General features: G+C 38.4%; 1 protein-coding gene and 1 pseudogene across 4 annotated transcripts in view; both read right to left on the bottom strand.

The window, feature by feature from the left end:
* The window catches only part of PDE1C (phosphodiesterase 1C), a 385,889-nt gene that overhangs the window by 284,306 nt on the left and 86,351 nt on the right, over positions 1 to 15,232 (bottom strand). The window lies entirely within an intron of this gene.
* On the bottom strand, positions 11,613 to 13,751 carry LOC106734196 (nucleolin pseudogene; annotated as a pseudogene).

The following is a 15,232-nucleotide window of genomic DNA, read 5'->3' as shown; positions in this document are numbered from 1 at the left end:
AGGGAAAGAATGTAAATTAAGTTACAAAAAAATTTTCAGGAAAAAAAAAATTATTCAATGACTGCAGTAAAATATATAGCCCCAGCTAGGTGCTACTTTATAGGACGTGTAAAGTTAGACTTTTGTTCATGGAAATGTATATATCACCTGTGTTTTCTATGAAAATATGTAGATTAATTAAGGTCTTTAGTAATTCAATAAAATGTGGAGGGAAAACAGTATAGGAAGCAAACATAGATACAAGAGACAGTGTGGGAAGAGTGGGAGATGGCAGAGGGTAAGAGATAGGGAATCAAGGATGGGGGAAAAAAAGCAAAACATACAGAAAATAAGAAATGGAAAATTATTTGCTGACAATAACATGTTTGTTGATGTGCTTGATTGAGACAATATACAATGTACTCTGGATGGAAAATCTCATTTTGTATGCTGTAATGATGTACAGTGAATGAATGCAAATAAATAAATTGAAATAAAAAAATAAATGATCAAAGGAGTAAAAATAAATAAATAAATAAATATCATCTGTATTTTGGCCACGTCTCATCACTTGCATACCTTCTGAGCTCCTCCTCCTATCATATCAGCAGTGGCATTCGATTCTCACAGAAGTGCAAACCTTATTGTGAATTGTGGATGAGAGGGATCTAAGCTTTGCACTTTCATAAACCCCCACCCCACCATGGAAAACTTGTCTCCCATGAAACCGGACCCTGTGCCAAAAAGGTCAGGGACCACCACGGTGCCTGGTTACAATATCAAACATCTCCATGGGGAAAATATGGACAATGGTTAAATTCTGATGGAGTAAATGAGGTTAGGGTCTCTCAGGCAAATATTAGAAATGGAGTGGTAGAGACAGAATTAAGTGGGTGTCTAGAGCTCTGGAACTATACCAAGGAAAGAGTTAGAGCTTTGAATTCAAATAGACCAGGGGCAGAATCTCAGATTTATAAGCCACTAGCTTACTTCACATCTTTACCTGTAAAATGGGAATGGAATAGAGACATTGTGAGAATTAGGTAAAATAACATACACAGTGTAGCTCTACAATACCTCGACAGAGCAGGCACTCAGGATATAATGGCTTCTTTCCATTACCCTTTTGCCTTTCTGCACTTGTTATCTCTTGTGGCCTATGGAGAAAATAACCTCTGTTGCAGAGTTGAATGAATGAATGAATGAATGAATAAATAAATGTGTGTATCTCTATGTGCCTTTATGTACATATCTACGTATGTGTATGTGTATGTCTTACATAGTATCAGTAAATAGTAAATACATATCCTAGTAAATAATAAGAACTCAGTAAATAGTAATTTTCTTTAGTTTTCCACTAGTTTCAAGAACCATACTGACTAACCTGCTTCCTTTTCCACTGATGCAGGCTATAAATTCTGGTACAGAATTCTGCTTCAGTCCACTGAAGCGTGAATCGTAATGGCTGTTAATAAGCACAAAACTATTGTTTCGATGGTTGGTAATACATTATAGGATTCAAACTAGTTCAAGATCCATTAGGTCATCAGGAAAGTCATGATGTATTTTTGCATAGAAAAATACATCATACAGTAGTCAGAGACTGTGAGAATATTTTTGCAAGGATGTTCTGAATATGATTAAGTAGAGGAGAGGAACAGTTCCTGCATATGCACAAAATGCTCTTGGCTTAAGCTTAGTGACACCCAAGGACCACACCAGGAGTCAACACTTGACTAGGGAAGCAATGCTTCTAAAGAGGAAACCAGTCATGGTGGTAAGATGAATGAGGCACTAGTACCTCAGTTTTCTAAGCACCTTGGACACTGGGGAAGGAAAAGATCAGAGAAGAAAATCATCAGAGAACTATCTGATGATTATATGGGGCACACAAATAAGACACCCTTGGGAATTTCTAGGAAATTAGGGGAAGACTTTGTTAGGGGACAACAACATGCTAGGCTGACCCACATGGGAAGGTTCCAGGTTCATGTTTAGAGACTTCCCTTAGTACGCTGGGTACATGATCTGGGGCTGGCTGATGCTGGGAGTGGGTTGCAGCATCAAGACCCTGTTAGTGGTACAAACTCTCTCTGTCTCTATAGTTCATAGAAGAAATAAACAAATAATAAACTTTTTTTTAAGAAGTGGAATTCCCTTTACACTATTCATTTTTCCTCCATAGGATGGTGAGGTCTGAGGAGGGGTGGAGAGAGAAGAGTATAACTACAGAGTAAGTCTAGCACCCCTGCGTCAGACATGAGTGCAAGAATTCTCACAATAATTGGGAGGAGATAAGTTTTTGATGGCCTGATGGCAGAACAGAATAAAGAGTTACATTAGAATTGTGTAAATAATATAGTTTCTAAATATTATAACACCAGTATTAAGAATGGTGGCTTTTTATAAACAAACATATGCAGAAATCGTATTGCTCATTGCCACACAGAGATGACAGGTAATGATGGCTTGTTATCATTTGTCAGAGTCTTGGATGAAATACACTGTATAAATATCAATTATTGTCAGTTGATGTTTTATTATTTTCCATTTACTCTGCATTAGAATTTTTTATGGCATTTAATGAAGTTTTGATCTCTAATCCTCACACCACACAAATAGCATCCACTTAGTGTACTGTCTCTTCTCTTCATTTTACCCTCACTAGCTTATGCCAGTTTCTTTGAGAACATTTCCTACAGGGGCTTCTCTTATTCAGTAATTACTGCTTTTTTTGTGTGTTTTTTTTTGTGTGTGTTTTTTGTTTGTTTGTTTGTTTGCTATAGGGTGCGTGCACTTGCCAGACAGACAGAGAGAAACAAAAAGATAAAAAGCGAGAAATCACCCCCCAAGGGTGGATGGCCATGCCGCAATCCCTTCTCCTCCATTCTCCTCTCAGGATCTTGGGCATGCACACACATGCACCTGGTGTGAGTTTAAGTCACCAGGTCCGGGACTCTAAATGCAGTTGACTACTTGGGAGTCCAGCGACATAGCCATTACGCTAACTGCCCGTCCCAGTAATTATGGTTTTGATGTCTTCAAATACATGCCAACATGTACTGGTAACATTTTTAAATTATTTTTTTCTTTATTGGTGACTGAGCTTGTGTGTGTGTGTGCACATGTAAAAGAAAGAGAAAGATGAGCACCTTCCACAAAGGTCTGGTCACACTGCAATTCCCTTCCTCCAGTCCTCCTGCCCTATGGGGTCCTGGACACTTGCACATGTGCCCAGCATGTTTCAAGTCAACCATGCTGGGGATCTGAACTGTAGTCACTAAGTGGGATCCAGCTGCGCGCTCTCTCTCTCTCTCTCTTTTTATCTTACATTTGTTTTATTTTTTTAGACTTTTTAAAAAATTTTTTTCATTTCATTTTCTTCCAGACATTCAATCACATTATTATTTGTTACAAAATGGATATTTCAACAGGTGAACATTTCTCCATAGTACTGTTGATAAAACTATGAAATATTTTCAACAGATAATACCACACCTCTTTGTGCCATTAATTCCTTGCCTCCCTGTCCCTCCCCAAAATGTCCTTCCTCAGACCCTCCTCTTTCGCACACACTATATCTGGTATTTACATCTATATACTGTGTTTCTATATCCTTTAGACAATTGGTTTCAGACATAGAGTGCAGACACTCAGTATATATTAAGTGGGGACATACAATGCCTCTCCTTCGTAGTATGGCTTGCTTCACTCAGCAGTAAGTCTTATCCAGCTTATCTTAAGCAATGCATTACTTCTGTGCCATGGAGCTGATCCTGTAATGGTTAATATTTAAGTGGTTCACACTAAGATAATATAAAACAATACTATGAATATATCTTAACCATATTTTAAATATAAAATAGCTGTGACTTTCCTCCCCATTTGAACTAATTCCTGGTCATGCAATATTAATGTTCACCCCAATAGTTAATGTTTTCTAGGGTAACATTTGAGTTAATTGATTTAAAGTTATTTGAAGTAAAGCAATCTGGGCTAGGCAAAGGGTCAAAACCCAGCTTAAACTAGAGTGAGGAGAACAAACTTAGAATTCCTGGGTCATGATTAGTTAACTATTTGGAACTGTAATGCAGGACAGACAAGCAAGGGAGGCAAAGGGAACCAGGACATATCTGAATTCTCCTAAGTGGTCATCTAAAACTCCAGAGGATAAATAGATACACTCTGTAAGTTTAATTTCTACTATTGCATAATATATTAGGTTATAGACATCAAATCCTCGAATATGGAAAATTAAGAAAAGAAATTATGGGGGATAGGGAATAGTGCAGTGGTAGCACAACTGGACCCACATGGCAAAGTATCCAATTTGAAACACCAGGCTTCCCTATACATGTAGGGCATAAACACAATGAATACAAATACCCACAATCCAGGCTGGCTGGAGCTGGAGGTGGAACATGGGATTAAGACCCAGTTGGTGGGGGGGGGGATGCCTTCCCCTCCAAATCTCCCTCTCTCATAGGAGAAAAATAACAAAAGAAAATAATACTTTGGCATGAAGAGTCTCATAAAATCTTTAAAATGTAGGGAACATTATTAAATAACAAATAGTTCAATTTTGATATATGTAAAACATAAAACAGTAAAGACTGAATAGAACAGAAAATAAATTCTAAGTTCCATTCCCAAAGCTTATACTCACTTATTTTGTGATTGCAACAAGCATTTTTTTAAATTTTGCCAGAGGGCATGTCCACTTACCACAGAGAGACATGAAGAAAAAAAAAGAAAGCACCTCCCAGTAGGGCAGAATAAAGCTGCAATCCCTTCTCCTCCAACTCTCTATCCAGCTGGGATTTGGGGAACGCATGCACATGCATGCCACATGTTTCCCAAGCCACCAGGAGCTAGTATTCAAGTCATAATGTTGGCCCGGTGGGATCCAGTTCTCTTAATCATCAGGCTATGAGCCCCCCCACCTGAGAAGTCTTTACATCTCTCTTCACCATCTTTCTCATCAGCAAAAACTAAATGATAAAATAAAGTCCATCTTAAAGACAGACAAACAAACAAAAGGCATCTGTAATTTCTCACATACAATAGCACTGGGCTTTCCAATTTATGGTACTGCATATTTTTAAAAAGCACACAATATATCAGTATGTCTTCTTAATTTTCTTACATAGAAGACAGGATAAACCATTCACCCCCTACATTAGTTCATTGTCTGTTCCTATAACTGAATACCACAAACTGAGTAATTTTTAAAGTATTTGGTTCATGATTCTGGTGGCCAAGAAGTCAATATAGAGGAACCAGTATCTTGTGTGGATCATTCCATGGTGTCAGGGTACAAAGAGGAACTGAGTGCACGAGACAAAGAGAATAAAGCTGGACTCTCCCCTTCCATAATAACTCACTCCAGAGACAACAGCCTTAATCCACTCATCAGGATGGTGCTCTAATGATTAATCACCCCTTAAAGAACTGCCATTCTGAATAACAGAAGAGAAAAAAATATACAAATTAACATTTAAAAATAAGCATTTTCATGAAATTAGGAAAGATACTTCTCTCCAGGATAGTCCAGTTTGGGGTACAGGACCAAAAAGATTTCTTGGGAACCAGCTGTTAACGTAATGGCTATGTCGCTGGACTCCCACATAGTCGACCGCGGTTCGTGTCCCGGACCCAGTGGCTTAAAACTCACGCCGGGCACGTGTGCGTGCGTGCCCAGGATCCCGAGAGGAGAATGGAGGAGAAGGGATTGTGGCGTGACCATCCCCCCTGGGGGGTGATTTCTCGCTTTCTGTCTCTATGTCTCTCTCTGTCTGTCTGGCGAGCGCACGTGCCCTACAGTGAAAATCTCTCCAAAAAAAAAAAAAAAAAAGATTTCTTGATAGCATTATCACGACTCAGTTAGTCCCAACAATGTGGAGTTTTGTTCCATGGGTGAAAACTCAAGTCATTATAGATTGACTTTTGCTACATTTTCAGTGAAATCAGAGATTTTGATGCATTAGGTTGTTGGAAAAGTCATGACATATTTTTGCATAGAAAAACAGGTAAATATGTCATGACTTTCCTGACAACCTAATAAAAGGTTGGTCCTGATGACCTTATAGAACTTAAAGAATTAAATTTCAACATGAATTTAAGTAGGGGCAAACATTTGAACCATTGCACCCTCCAACAAAGAGGACTAGAAGGTGGAAATTCCATGTTGTTCAATCAACATCAGCAACTGATACACAAACCTCATCTTCCAGTCTTTTTTCAGTGACACAAAAAGTAGTGGCAAGTGTTCCAAGCCTAAGGGGAATCACATACAGGGTGAACAACAATCACAAGGTATGGTAGAAAGGGTCACAATTTCCTGATGCTCAATCTCTAACACTATTTTTTGGTCTTGAGTAAGTCCCCAAATGTCCTTTGTCTTCACTTTTTCATTTGGATATATAATCTAAACTTTCTTTGTCATAAGAAGATAATGAATTTTTTTAAATATTAGTTTGTCAGGAAAAGTTGCAATGTATTTTTTATGTTTTTCTAAGCAAAAATGTGTCATGACTTTCCTGACAAGCCATTTTACATTCAAAATCAAAGTATTTCAAATAGAAAGTACCAATTGGGAAAGCTCGTTTGTTTCCTGAAAATAGCACTGAACTTTGGATAGAAAAGCTGGATTCGAAAGCAGGTTTGCTGACCCTCCCTCCTCCGTGCCATTCTTCCCAGCTCCTACACAGCAGAAGCAAGTGAGTGAACTGAGACCAGAGACCACCCTGGTAGCTGTACTTTCTCTCCATCCACTCAAGGCACCCAGACTTGCTTCCAGGTTCCTTCTGACCATTCTTCCAAGCTCCTTCACAGCAGAAGAAACTTTTAAGCAAATTAAGGCCAGAGACAACCTTAGAAACTGTGTTTTCTCTCTGTCTGCTCCAGGTACCCAGACCCTCTTGCTTCCAACTTCCTCCCTGCCGTTCTTCCTGGTTCCAGTGACTCAGAAACGAGTGAACTGAGGCAAGAGACCTCCTTGAAAGTTCTGCTTTCTCTCCAAATGGTCCAGTTGAAACCCTAAAGCTCAGCTCCAGGTGCACCTGAGAAGCTTTTGGAACACTGAGTCCCAGCAACAAAAGTGCAGGTTACAGGATGAGAGTCAGGAAGATGGGACTGCAAAGAGATTATGGATCACTGCCTCTTGTACACTTTTGAACTCTTAAAATTAACTTCAAGAAATTAGGAAGAAACGTATAATCCATCACATGACCAGAAACCTGCACAGAGGCACAACAAGTATCAGAAACCAAGAAAATATCTCTCTTTCAAGGGAAAATAACAACTTCTCATCATCCACAGACAGTATAATGGAACTCATGGAAATGTCAGATAAACAATTCAGAATAATCACAATGACAAAACTATATGAGATGCAAGAGAAAAGAGACAAAAAAAATGCCAGGAGATGCACGAGAAAAGAGACATCAAACTACAGGAGATGAGGAAGTCCTTCCCCAACTTGAAAGAAGAATTAGTTACAGTAAAAAAGAATCAAACAGAACTATTAGAGAAGGCTGTAATTCAGAAAGTCAAAACCTCTCTTGAAAGTATTAAAAGCAGATTATTTCATGCAGAAGATCAAATCTCGGATGCAGAATACAAAACCTCTGACTTAGAAAAAAAACACCAAAAAGACAGAAAAAAAATGAGGATAATATATGAGAAATACTAGATTTCCAAACATCTGAATATTTTGTATCTTGTAAGGTGATGAAACTAATAAAGGCATTGAAAATCTATTGCATGAAAACCTGGAAGAAAATATTCCAAGCCTAGAAAAGTATTCAAACAACCAGATCCAAGAAATGCAAAAGACCCAAAACAGAAGAACCCAAGAAATCATCATAGATCCATGGCACATCATAGACAGGTTGGCAAAAACTACAGATAAAGACAAGATACTAAAACTGGCAAGAGAGAAACGTAAAATTATTTACAAAGGTTATCGTATCAGGCTAACATTGGACCTCTTGCTGGAAACAATGCAAGCGAGAAAAGAATGGAGAAATATATTCAAAGTCTTAAATGAAAAACTATTTCAACCAAGATTACTATATCCAGCAAGGTTATCCTTCAAATGGGAAAAAAAGATAAAAATATTCTCAGATAAACAAAACCTGAAACAATTTACCAACAATAGACCAGCTTTTCAAGAAATTCTAAAGGGAGTTCTATATCTGGAAAACTAAAGACAGAAAATAGATTAAAAAAATAAGAAGAAAATGTCTAACTGAATGGCAGGGACAAGTTGGGAAATATCAATAATAACGTTGACTGTTAATAGTTTAAATTGTCCGATCTAGAGACACATACTGACTGAATGTTTAAAAAACAGAAACTCTCTATCTGTTGACTATAAGAAACCCATCTCATGTATAAACACATATAGACTAAAGGTGAAGGGCTTGAAAATGTTATTCCATGCAAATGGAAACCAAAGAATAGTGGGAGTCCCGATACAGATTTCAGACAAAATAGGCTTTAAGACAAAACTTGTATGAAAAGACAAAGAAGAGCCCCAGATCCTGCACCAGCCAGGACAGAAACCTGCTAGCCACCTCCAAGTTTGCCTGTTTTTGGTCTCTGAGTTCAATGTCACGGCTGTGAAGTCTCCCCAACTCAGTGCCCACTCCTCCCCTACCCCAGACCCTGCACCAGCCAGGACAGAAACCTGCTAGCCACCTCCAAGTTTGCCTGGTTTTGGCCTCTGGCTTCAACTTCACAGCTGTGAAGTCTCCCCCAGTCAGTGCCCCCGACCCCCACCAACAGACCATACACCATCCAGGTAGGATAGGTGCTTTGCTCCCTCTTGCTGTCCTTCTCTGTTCATTCTAACTTTTTTTCTCTTTTTGAAAAAACAGCTCTCTGTCCCCCCTTGGGCCTTTCCCTTTTCAATCTTTATCTTTTTCTCACCTAGAACAGAAACCTGCTAGCCACCTCCAAGTTTGCCTGTTTTCCATTTTCATCCCAATTTTATTTTTTGAGAAGTGATTTCTTTTTCTTTATCCTCTTTTACTTCTAGAACTTTTCTTCTTTTTTCTTTGCACTCTCTATTTCTATTTCCTACCTTCGTTTTCTTTACCTTACTTATCTGTTTCACTTACTTTTCTGTTCCACTTCTCAGCTCGTACCCTCTGCCTAGAGAAGTTTAGGGGAAAAGTAGCTAACCATCTGCGAGTTTTGGAGAATTCTTTGCACATTACTATAGGGGTTATAAAATTAGTGGATTTCCCCTTCAAAAAATCCGATTGTAAAACTCCACCTGTGATTCCCACACTTGAGGACTTAGTAAAAGGGAAAAATAGCAGAGAATTATTTCACAGTGGGGGAAACACACAAGTTCATAGTCACTGAATACCTCTCCAACAAATTCACCAGAAGTGAATACTAATGTATAAGTGAATACTAATGACTAAAAACTGAAGAGCCTCAAGGATGAGAGAATCAAGTACTACATCCCCACCAAGGGAACAGTGTAACCTGTCTCCAAGTAGGAAAAATTTAGGGCATATATATTACCAAAATGTCACAAAAGGAATTTAGAATATTTATGGTAACAAAATTCTATGAAATGCAAGAGAAAAGAAACATTGAGCTTCAAGAGATGAGGAAGTCCTTCCACAATATGAAAGAACTGGACACCATAAAAAAGAATCAATTGGAACTGTTAGAAATGAAGGTTATAATACAGGAAGTTAAAACATCCCTCAAAAGTATCAAAAGCAGGCTAGACCATGCAGAAGATCGAATTTTTGAAGTAGAAGATAAAACCAATCACCTAGAAAAAAAATCATCAAAAATACTGAGAAAACAGTCAAGAAAACTGAGGATAATACATGACAAATACTAGATACAATGAAATGCCCAAATATATAATTGGTATCCCAGAAGGTGAAGAAACTAATAAGAGCATTGATCATCTATCCCACGAAATCCTAGAGGAAAATTTTCCAAGTCTAGAGAGGCACTCAAACATCCAGGTCCAAGAACTATGAAGAACCCCAAGCAGAGTCAATCCAAGAAGATCCTCTCCATACCACATTATAGCTAGACTGACCAAAATGACAGACAAAGACAAAATACTAAGATTGGCAAGACAGAAATGTCAAATCACTTACAAAGGCTATCCCATCAGGCTAACACCGAACCTCTCATCAGATGCAATGCAAACAAGGAAAGAATGGGGAAATATATTGAAAGCATTAAATGAAAAACAATTTCAACCAAGAATACTATATCCAGCAAGATTATCCTTCATATGAAAAAAAAGAAAATAAAAATGTTCTCGAATTTGTTTAACTTGATATAATTACTAACTCCAGACTAGCTCTTCAAGAAATTCTGAAAGGAGTACTATACCAAGAAAACTAAAGAGAGACAGATAGCAATAAGAAAACAAAAAACAACCAGGAATATGGCCAACTTCATGGTAGGAACACATCTGAAAATATCGATAATAACATTGAATGTCAATGGATTAAATTGTCTGATCAAGAGACACAGACTAGCTGAATGGATTAAAAATCAGAAACCCTCCATATACTGCCTACAAGAAACCCATCTCATGGATAAAAATATACATAGACTAAAAGTGAAGGGCTGGAAAACAGGTATTCCATGCAAATGGAAACCAAAAAAAGAGTAGGAATCGCTATACTGCTTTCAGACAAAATAGGATTCAAGACAAAAATCATAAAAGACAAAAAATGGCATTCTATAGTAATAAAAGGACTAATTCACCAAGAAGATATAATGTTTATAAATATCTATGCACCGAACTCAGGAGCACCCAAATATGTAAAGGAGAGAGACTGCTAGAACTAAAAGGAGAGATAGACTGTAACACTATAATTGTTAGAGATCTCAATATCCCATGATCTCCTTTAGAGAGGTCAATGAGACAAAAAATAAGCAAAGAGATTCAGGACCGCAATGATACCATAAATCAGATGGACTTGATAGACATCTATAGAACTTTCCACCAAAAATAACCAAAAAAACAAAATATACATTTTTCTTAGCCCCACATGGTACTTTCTCAAAGATTGATCACATGATGTAGGATACAAAACCAGTATTTATAGACTCAAAGGCGCAGAAGCTCTATCCAGCATCTTCTCCAACCATGATGGAATTAAATTTGATACTAATCTCAGGAAAAGCTCCCAAAAATATACAAATACATGAAAACTAAATAACCTACTTTTTTTTTCAGAGTTTAGGATGTTTTAAATTTGTCCTAAAGTCATCGAAGCAAAAATCATGATAAAACAACATTCTGCTTTCCTTTACAATTGTCCAATGGGGGGAAAAAAAACTATTTGTAGGAAAAAAATGGTTTTGTACATAGGATGAAACAATATAAATTCAAAACTTACAGATAAGGGTTAGCTCTATCGCTCATCTCTTTAAAAAGTTTATATGAATATCCAGTCAAAACCAACAAGAGTATCTCCCTTGAAACGTTATTTCTACAGCTTTCCAAGTAGACCATAGGACTGCACACTGTCTTGGAATGTCCTCAGAAGGCTCTGTCAGTGATCAGGTAACAGAGTATAAACCCCAGAGTCCTTTCTTTCAAATGAAAGAGGGAAGACAGAGGAACAGAGAAACTATTCAAACTTTGTCTTTTTTCCTTGTGGCTTGTGGTCTCCTCCTCCTCCTCTGCCTTCTTGGAAGCCCCTTGCCCTCCAAAGCCTCCTCGGCTCTGCCACCAAATCCACCTCTGCCTCCTCTGCCTCCACCTCGTCCTCCAAAGCCTCCTCTGCCTCCACCTCGACCCCAAAGCCACCTTCAACCTTAGGCTTGGCCGAGCCAAAGGTAACATTGTTTCCATCAATTTCACCATCTTCCATGGCCTTCTTGGCAGTTTTGGCATCTTCTTCTTCACTGTTGAAGTCTACAAAACCAAACCCTTTGGAGGATCCTGTTTCCCAGTCAGTGACTATCCTTGCACGAACAGAGCTGTCAAAAGACTCCTTTAATGTCTCTTCGGTGGTATCCTCGGACAGACTCTTGACAAACAGAGTTTTGGAGGGCTGACTTTTTGCATTAGGTGATCCCCTGGGTCCTTGCAGCTCCAACCTCATTGCTCTGCCTTCAATTTCCCTTTTATTACAGTTATTTAAAGATTCTTTAGCATCTTCAAATGAAGCAAATTCTATAAACAGATAACCTTTAGATTTGCCATTTTGGCTCTGAGGCACTTTGATAAAAGTTGCCTTCTCAAATACTTCCCGAAGCGTTTCTTCAGTTGCATTGTAGGAGAGGTTGCTCAAAACCAGAGTTTTTGATTCACCACTCCAAGTGCTATTCTTTCCACATCTATAGTCTTGATTTTGACCTTTCTCTCCAGTGTAGTATAGAGAAATAGACCGCCCATCAATCTCTGTTCCCTGCTTTTCTTCAAAGGTTTTCTCTGCATCAGCTTCTATCTTAAATTCAATGTAAGCAATCCCTTTACTTTTGCCATCTTTGCTGATTATTCTGATCTCCATGGCATCTTCAAATACTTCTTTTAATTCATCTTGAGTGACTTTGTAGGGCAGATTTTTGGCCAAAAGTGTTCTTGCATTTTGACCTTTCTTATTATCTTTTCCTTTTGGTTTCTCCAGGTAATTTCAATGCCAAAGACTTTTAAACCAATGAGTTCCAAAGCTTTCTCTAGATCTTCAGCAGATGCAAAGTCAACATAGCCAAACTTCCGAGATGTCCCAATTCTGACAACCACAACAGCAAGGTCATTTGTAGCAAAAACATCACTAATACCAGTTTTTTAATTCAGGAATAGATTTGTTATTGTTCAGGTTTCCAACAAACAGATGAAAGGATGTAGTTGATTCTGTGGCTTCCACCTTCTGTTTCTTGGCCTCAGGAGCTTCTTTCTGTTTGCTCATTTCCTTCTTTCATTTTCTAGGAACTTCTTTGACAGGCTCTTCTTCCTCCTCATCTTCCTCATCCTCATCGTCTTCATCATCATCGTTGTTCTCATCTTCTTCCTCATCAACATCATCCTCATCATCCTCTTCATCTTCATCTTCAGCCAGTCTTGGCTTTGACAGGTGCAGCTTTTGCAGGAGCTTTCTTTCCTTTGGCTGCTGTGGTCTCCATAGCTTCTTGTTCAGATTCATCTTCCTCATCCTCATCTTTCTCCTCATCCTCATCTTCCTCCTCATCCTCATCTTCTTCCTCCTCATCATCCTCATTCTCCTCCTGTGAGGCCGGGGTGGCAGCTGCTGCTTTCAGCACTGCTGGCTCAAATGCATCCTCATCTTCATCCTCGTCCTCATCATCTTCCTCACTGTCATCTTCTTCCTCCACATCACTGTCTTCCTTCTTGGCATCCTTGACATTCTTTGCTCCCTTGGCTGCAGTGGCAGCTCCTTTCTTACCAGGGGTTGTTACCAACACTTTGCCCAGTGTGGCTACCTTCTTGCCAGGAGTTGTGACTGCTTTGGCTGGTGTAACTGTCTTCTTGGATGTATGGCAGCTGCCTTTTTGCCTGGAGTGACTGCTGCTTTTTTGACAGGTTTGGCAACTGCAATGTTTTTTGTTGGAGAAACTACCACTTTCTTTGCTGGAGTTGTGGCAGCCTTTTTACCTTTTTTCTGAGGGATGATAACCTCTTCTCCACTGCTATTATCTTCTTCATCTTCTGACATTTCCTCATCTTCACTGTCTTCTTCTACCTCCTTTGGAGAAGGAGCCATTTTGGGGGGGTCACCTTGATTTTTACCAGCCTTAGTGAGCTTAACCAAGATGGTGGTTTACGATGGCAGAGGATGTGGCAGACGGGTGACACAGATGAGTCTTGAGAAACTCCAGTGATGTTGATGGCGGCCGCGAGCAATGAAGATCCCGGAGCACAAACGCTCGGCGGCCAGCTACAACTCAAAACTGAGACAGAAGACTCTAAATAACCTACTTCTGAATTACTCCATGGCTACTGAAGAGATTAAGGTGAAAATGAAAAGATTCATGGAAACTAATGATAATTAGTACACAAGTTTCCGTAATCTATGGGATACTGCAAAAGCGGTCATAAGAGGGAAGTTCATAGCAATTAGTGCACACAAGAAAAAGATGGAAAGGTGGTGAAAGAATAACCTAACATACCTCAGAGAATTGGAAAAAGAACAACAAAAAAATTTCAAAATAAAATGCCAGGAAAAAAAGAAATAATAAAGATTCGAGCAGAAATAAATGAAATAGAAAATAACTGAACTATACAGAAAATAAATGAAAACAAAAGCTGGTTCTTTGAAAAGATAAACAAGATTGACACGTCATTAGCTAAACTAATTAAGAAGGAAAGAGAAAGGAACAAGATATGCAAATCTGCAATGAATCAGGCAACATTACAACAGACATAACAGAAATACAAAACATCATTAGAGGAGACTATGAGCAACTCTATGTCAACAAAGAAGAAGACCTGCATAAGATGGACAAATTCCTGGACACTTATTATCTACCAAGATTAACTCAGGAGGACATAGAGAACCTGAATAGTCCAATAACAAGCAATGAGATTGAATCAATAATAAATAACCTCCGAACAAAGAAAAGTCCAGGCCCCGATGACTTCACTGCCGAATTTTGCAAAACTTTTAAAGAAGAGGTACCCTCATTCTACTCACATTATTTCTAGAGATCCAAAAGGCAGGAACCCTTCCAAATTCATTCTATGAAGACTCCATTACCCTTATTTCAAAAATGGAGAAGGATACAACAAAAAAGGAAAACTACAGACCTATATCCCTGATGAATATAGATGCAAAAATTCTCAACAAGATACTTGCTAACCATATTCAACAGCATATAAAAAATCTTATTCATCACAACCAGGTAAGCTTTATTCCAAGATGCAAGGGTGGTTCAACATATGCAAACCCATAAATGTAATACACCATAATAACAGAAAGAAAGATAAAACCCGTATGATCATTTCAATCGATGCAGAAAAAGCATTTGACAAAATACAACATGACTTTATGATCAAGACTCTCAGTAAAATTGGCATAGAAGGAATGTTTCTCAGCATAAGAAAAGTCATTTATGAAAAACCTACAGTTGATATTATACTGAATAGTGAAAAGCTGAAAGTTTTTCTACTATAAATGAGAACAAGACAGGCTAACCACTTTCTCTGCTCCTATTCAATACAGTGCTAGAAGTTCTAGCCAATGTGATCAGACAAGAGAAGAAAATAAAAGGCATTCCAATAGGGAAA

This window comes from Tupaia chinensis, unplaced genomic scaffold (genome assembly GCF_000334495.1).
Source record: "Tupaia chinensis unplaced genomic scaffold, TupChi_1.0 Scaffold149666_1, whole genome shotgun sequence".
In the NCBI taxonomy this organism is placed as follows: Eukaryota; Metazoa; Chordata; class Mammalia; order Scandentia; family Tupaiidae; genus Tupaia; species Tupaia belangeri.
Note: the sequence above shows the minus strand (reverse complement) of the source record. Positions and strands in the feature narration are given on the sequence as shown.